The sequence below is a fragment of the Lynx canadensis genome, chromosome B2 (assembly GCF_007474595.2).
Source record: "Lynx canadensis isolate LIC74 chromosome B2, mLynCan4.pri.v2, whole genome shotgun sequence".
Taxonomy (NCBI): domain Eukaryota; kingdom Metazoa; phylum Chordata; class Mammalia; order Carnivora; family Felidae; genus Lynx; species Lynx canadensis.
Window position 1 is genome coordinate 150452460 of NC_044307.1, and position 7086 is coordinate 150459545.

Below are 7086 nucleotides of genomic sequence, written 5' to 3' on the forward strand. Positions count from 1 at the left end.
CTAGGGACGCTGCTATGTATTCACCTTCTCTGCAATCCACAGTAACTACAATCCACAGTAATGGGGCAAAAGATCTGACTTCTATCAGCTTGTACTTGAACTTTCCCCCTATTAACTTCTAGCAGATAGAATCTTTAAAGTAATGATTTTCACGTTATATATATTATATAATGTAATACATGTATAATACGATTACATTATATACATATAGATATATGTGTATAATGGTACCTTTCACATTGAAAGAAATTGTCAATGGTGCAGAATACGGATGCACTTGTCTTTTTTTTTAATTTTCTTTTAATGTTTGCATATTTTTGAGACAGAGACAGAGCATGAACGGGGGAAGGTCAGAGAGAGAGAGACACAGAATCCGAAGCAGGTTCCAGGCTCTGAGCTGTCAGCACAGAGCCCGACGCGGGGCTCGAACTCACAGACCATGAGATCATGACCTGAGCCGAAGTCGGACGCCCAACCGACTGAGCCACCCAGGTGCCCCTGGATGTACTTGTCTTAAAGAACAGAGTATAAATGTGAGTTTCAAGACACATAGCTCAACTTCTGAAAAATAGTTAACATGATTGTAAGATCCAAGGGCCAAAGTATTTAAAAAAATTTTTTTAACGTTTATTTATTTTTGAAAGAGAGAGAGAGAGAGAGAGAGAGAGTGAGCGAGAGAGCAGGGGGAGGGGCAGAGAGAGGGAGACACAGAATTTGAAGCAGGCTCCAGGCTCTGAGCTGTCAGCACAGAGCCTGACACGGGTCTTGAACCCACAGACTGTGAGATCATGACCTGAGTCAAAGTCAGACGCTTAACCAACTGAGCCACCAGGTGCCCCAATTCTAGTTTTAATTTTTGAGGAAACTCCATACTGTTTTCCAGAGCGGCTGCGCCAGTCTGCATTCCCACCAATGCATGAGGGTTCCCCTTTCTCTGAATCCTCGCCAACCCTTGTTTCCAGTGTTGTTAATTTTAACTATCCTAACGGGTGTCAGGTGACATCTCATTGCGGTTTTGATTCACATTTTCTAATGATTCGAGACGTGAGTATTTATTCACGTACCTGTTGTCTTTTTGTAGATCTTCTTTGGAGAAGTGGCTATCAGGTCCTTTGCCCATTTTTTAATTGGGCTGTTTATTTGTCTTTTGTCCTTTCTTGCTATTGAGTTTTGTGCATTCTTTACATATTTTGGATATTAGCCCCTTATCAGATACATGGGTTGCAAATCCTTTTCCCATTCCACAGGTCGTCTTTTCACTTTGTGAGTGGTTTCTTCAGCTGAGCAGAAGCTTTTTGTTTGATGAAGTCCCGCTTGTTTATTTTTCATTTTGTTGCCTGTGCTGTAGGTGTCGCATCCAGACATTACCACCTAGAGTCATGTCAAGGAGATTTATTGCTAAGTTTTCTTCTAGGCGTTTCATGACAGCAGGTCTTATATTTAAGTCTTTAACCATGTTGAGTTAATTCTGGGTGGAGTAAGATATGGGCCCAGTTTCATTCTTTTCCATGTGAATATCCAATTATTCCAGACTGTCTTCTTTTCTCCGCTGAGTATTCTTGGCTCCCTTGTCAAACACTGGTTAACTGTATAATGCTTGGGTTTATTTCTGGGCTTCCATTTCTGTTCCATTGGTGTATTCACCTGTTTTTATGCCAGTACCTTACTCTTTTGATGACTAGTGCTTTATGGTACAGCTTCCAGTCAGGGAGTGATGCTTTCTGCATTGTTCTTAGGATTTATTTGGCTATTTGGGGTCTTTTGTGGTTCCGTATAAATTTTGGGAGGTTTTTTCCACCTCTGTAAAAGATGCCATTGGAATCTTGATAGGGATTGCCTTAAATCTATAGAAGGCTTATGGTAGTATTAGCATTTTAACAATATTAATTCTTCTAATCCATGAACATGGGATACTTTTCCATTTATTTGTGTCTTCTTTAATGTCTTTCATCACTGTCTTATAGTTTTCAGAGTACAGATCTTTCACCTCCTTAAATTTATTCTTAAGTATTTTGTTTTTTACGCTATCCCACTTACAAGTGGGATAAATTTCACTTATTTCCTTTTGTGAACATTTGTTCTTGGTGTATAGAAACACTACTGATTTTCAGGTGCTGATTTTGTATCCTGCAACTTTACTGAATTCATTGATTAGATCTAACGGTTTTTTGGTTGAATCTTTAGGATTTTCTCTATATAAAATAATATCATTTGCAAATAGAGACAATTTTACTTCTTCCCTTTTAATTCTGATCCCCTTTATTTCTTTTTCTTGCCTGATTGCTCTAGCTAGGACTTCTATATTATGTTGAATAGAAGTGGTGAGAGCGGGCACTGTTGTCTTCTTGATCTTAGAGGAAAAGTTTTCAAACTTTCACCATTGAGCATGATGTTAGCTATGGGCTTGTTATATATGGTCTTTATGATGTTAAGATATGTTCTTTCTATACCTAGTTTGTTAAGAGTTTTTATTGAGGAAAAAATGTTGAATTTTGCCAAATGCTTTTTCTGCCTCTATTGAAATGATTATATGATTCTTTTTTTTTTAATTTTTTTAATGTTTTTTTAAAATTTATTTTTGAAGGAGAGAGAGAGACAGAGCACGAGTGGGGGGAGGGGCAGAGAGAGGGAGACATAGAATTTGAAGCAGGCTCCAGGCTCTGAGCTGTCAGCACAGAGCCCGATGTGGGGCTTGAACTCACAAACTGCAAAATCATGACCTGAGCCAAAGTCGGACGCTCAACCTACCGAGCCACCCAGGTGCCCCGAAATGATTATATGATTCTTTTCTTTCATTCTATTAATGTGATGTATCACAATGATTGATTTTTGTATGCGAATTATCCTCACATTCCAAGAGGTAAATCCCTTTTGATCATGGTGGACAGTCCTTTTAGTGTGCTGCTGAATTTGGCTTCCTAGTATTTTATTGAGAACTTTGCATCAATATTCATCAGGGATATTGACCTGTAGGCCTTTTGTTTGTTTTTTTTTTTGTTTTTCCAGTAGCATCCTTTTTTGGATTTGGTATCAGGATAATGCTGACGTCATAAAATGAGTTTAGGAACATCCTCCCCTCTTCATTTTTTTGGAGGAGCTTGAGACGAATTAGTGTTAATTCTTCTTTAAATGTTTGGTAAAATTCACTGATAAAGCCAGTGGTCCTGGGCTTTTCTTCACTGGGAGATTTTTTTATTACTTTGTCAATCTCCTTCCTAGAAATTTGTCTCTTCATATTTTTTATTTCTTCCTTATTTAGTCTTGGTAGTTATATGTTTCTAAAAATTTTTCCATTTTTTTTCTAGGTTGTCCAGTTTGTTGGCATATAGTTTCTCCTCATAGCCTCTTATGGTCCTTTGAATCTATGTGGTATCCACTGTAAAGTTTCCTTTTTCATTTATAATTTAGTTGATTTGGGTCCTTTCTCTTTTGTTTTTGGTTAGGTAAGGATTTGTAAATTTTATCATTTCAAAGAACCAAGTCTTACTTTAGCTAATCTTTTCTATTGTTTTTCTTTCTTTATTTCATTTATTTCTGCTCTAATCTTTATTATTTCCTTTCTTCTTCTAACTTTGTGTTCACTTTTTCCTTACGGCATAAAGTTCAGTTGTTTATTTGGGATATTTTGCTTCTTAATATAGGAATTTATTGCGATAAACTTCCCTCTTAGAACTGTTTTTCCTGCACCCCACAAGTTCTGATACATTATGTTTCCATTTTTGTTTTTCTCAAAAAACTTTTTTATTTCTCCTTTAATTTCTTCTTTGATCCATTAGTTGTTCAGGGGAGTGTTGTTTAATTTTCATGTGTTTATAAATTTTCCAGTTTTCCTTCTGTTATTGATTTCTGGGTTCATGACATTGTGGTCAGAGAAGATACTTGATATAATTTCAATCATTTAGAATTTGCTAAGACTTGTTTCATGGTCTAACATACAGTTTATTCTAAAAATGGCCCACGTGTACCTGAAAAGAATGTGTATTACAATGCTCTGTACATGTCTATTAGGGCCATTTGGTCTACAGTGTTGTTCAAATCTGTTGTTTCCATATTGATTCTCTGCATGATCTCTCCACTGTTGAGAATGGGGTAGTAAAGTCCTTAACTATTATTGTATTCTTACTGATTTATTCTTTTACCTCTGCTAGTTTTTCCTGTATATATTTAGGGATCCAATGTTGAGTACAGAAATATTTATAATTGTTATATCTTTTTGATGTATTGACCCTTTTATCATCATTTGATAATCTTCTTTGTCTCTTTGTTACCGTTTTTAGTTTAAAGTCTGTTTCGTCCAGCGTAGATATATCTACCCCTGCTTTGTTGTTGTTACCATTTGCTTGAAATGTCTTTTCCATTCCTTCACCCTCAGTCTGTGAGTGTCTTTAAGGCTAACATGAGCCCCTTCTAGACAGCATATTGTTTGATCTTGGTTGTTTATCCATTCAGCTGTTCTGTGTCTTTTAATTGGAGAATTCAATCCCTTTATGTTTAAAATAATTATTGATAGGTAAGGACTTACTATTGCCATTTTGTTGTTTCCTGTTTTTCTGTTTTTATTTTTATTTATTTATTTTGTTGTCTTTGACTGCTGACAACTTAATTACAATTTGTCTCAGTGTAGCCCTAATTGGGCTCAACCTATTTGGACCTCATGGATCTGGATGTCCATTTCTCTCTCCAGGTTTGGGGAGTTCTCAGTCATTGTTACTTTCAATATACTTTCTGTTCCTTTCTCCTTCTCTTCTCCTTCTGGAATTTCCATAATGTGAGTATTGTTTCTTTTTATCGTGTCGTATAATTCCCATAGGCTTTCTTCACTCTTTTTCATTCTTTTGTCTCTTTGCTCCTCTGACTGAATAATTTCCATTGTCCTGTCCTCCAGGTCACTGATTCTTTATTCTGCGTGGCTGAGTCTACTCTTAAAAACTTCTCTTCTGTTGAATTCTTCAGCTCAGTTATTGAATTTTTCAACTCCAGGATTTCATTTGTTTGCTTCGATGGTCGCTATCCCTTGTTGAACTTCTTATTTTGTTCGTGCGTTGTTTTCCTAATTTTGTTTAGTTGTCTGTCTGTGTTCTTGCACTTCACTAAACTTCCTTAACAGGATTATTCTGAATTGTCTGTCTGACGGCTCATAGATCTCCATTTCTTTAGAGTCAGTGATTGGAGCTTTATTGGTTTCCTTTGGTGGTGTCATACTTACCTGATTTTTCATGATCCTTGATTCACTGCAGTGGTATCTGTGCATTTGAGTAACTGAGCTCTTCTAGATGTTCCAGATTTGCTTTGGCAGGGAGAGTTCTTCACCAGTCAGTTCAGTTTGAGTTTCTGGGTGTGTCTGCTGGTAATGTCCTCGGGCAGATGGGCCCTACTATTACGGTCTATTTTTGGCAAGACCGCTTTTCCAGCTCTGTGGTTGGGTTGTGCTACTGGCTGAGAACTGTTGAATACGACTGCTGGTTTGTTTCCCTACCCAAGTGAGGCTGTAGGATGGGCTCCATGTCTGACTGGACTCTCTGGTCAGATTTACCAGCTGGCCAGGGCTGGGTAATATTCAGTACTAGCTGGGGCTGTGAATTAGCCTCCCTGCCTTGGCAGGGCTGCAGGACCAGGACCTGTACAGCCCATGGTCTGGGGACCTGAATCAGGCCAGAATTCTCTGGTCAGGTGAGGCCACCGGTTAGCTCTGCAGATGGGGGAAGTCACAGGCTGGACCCTCGGTTCAAGTGCCGCTGTACGTAGGACTATTGAGTGGGCTTTTCAGCTTCTCACGTGCTTCGGTTAGGTTCCCTGGCCTGACGGGCTGAAAGCTGTCTTCAGTGATGAGCGGGGCTGTGAATTAGATGGGCAGGGATGCCCAGGAACAACAGGGGAAACAGCTCTAAAGCTGGTAGAATTCTTTGTTTCTTAACTCAAGCCAACCCGTACGCAAGCTCCCTGGAAGAACAGGGCCCCTAGCTTTGCTCTGCGAACTATCGCCTCTGTCTGCCCCTCTCTCTGCTCTAGCACTGCTGGGTCACATGGCTTCCAGGCGTTGTCACCAACCCTTCTGTCTATACGGGGCTGGAAGACACTCTGCACCGCGGATGGGGCTGTGTCTCAGCCCCTGTGCCCGGACGGGAAGAGGAAAAGACATTCCAGGTTTCTCTCGGTTTCCCAAACAAGCTGTCTGGTTTGGAGGGGCTGGGACTCGGCTGTGCATTAATGTCCCTGCCGTGTGCCGCACGGGAAGCCCCCACAGTCAGTGCTGGCTTTTTCTGGGGGCCGTCAGCTCTGCCCGCCCGCCTCTGGGCTCCAGCAGCACTGGGTGCACGGCTTCCAGGACTGGTTGCCAGCCCTTCTGCTCAAACGGGGCTACAAGGCAGCCTCCACGGTGAGCGGGGCTGTGACTCAGCACCTTGCCTGGGCACGGGCGAACTGGGCTCCAAGGCTGGCAGGATCCTCGTCTGAGGATCCGAATCAGGCAGGTCTGCACCCCATCCCGTTCCCCGGGCAGACCGCGCCCCTGACTTTTGCAGTTTTGCTGTGGAACAAAACCTCTCACTGGGATCCCTGCTTGGGCACCGCAAATATGAACTTGGTCTGCCAAGATCCAAGTGCCCTCGCAAGCCCCGCCCCCCTCCTCCCTGACAGTCACACTCCCAGTGGTCGAGCCCTGCACATTCCCCTGCATTCCCCACGGTATGAAATCAGATTAGGGGCTCCCACAAAATGACTCACGTGCCGGGCAGCCTAGCTGTGAGCCCAGGTTCCCTCTTCCCACTGGAGGAACCAGAGGCTCGGGGGAGACCTGTCCTCATGGCGCTGTGCTGGCCTGGGGGAGGGGCAGAGCGGCCAGCGTGTGGCCGTGTGGTCGTCTCTCTTACCCTGTTGCTTCGGGATGGCCTGGTCTCTGAGGTGCGGGCGGTGCCTCGGCCCCACTCCCTTGTTCCGGGATTCTCTCACTGGTGTTGTTCTTCAATAGTCGTGAGTGGCTCTCGGGAGAGGGAGCGAAGTCAGGGACAAGCTATGTTGCCATCCTAGTGACGACATCCAGAATATCTCCTAAGGGAGGTCCACTAGGACCGTGCCCAGGCCGTGCCT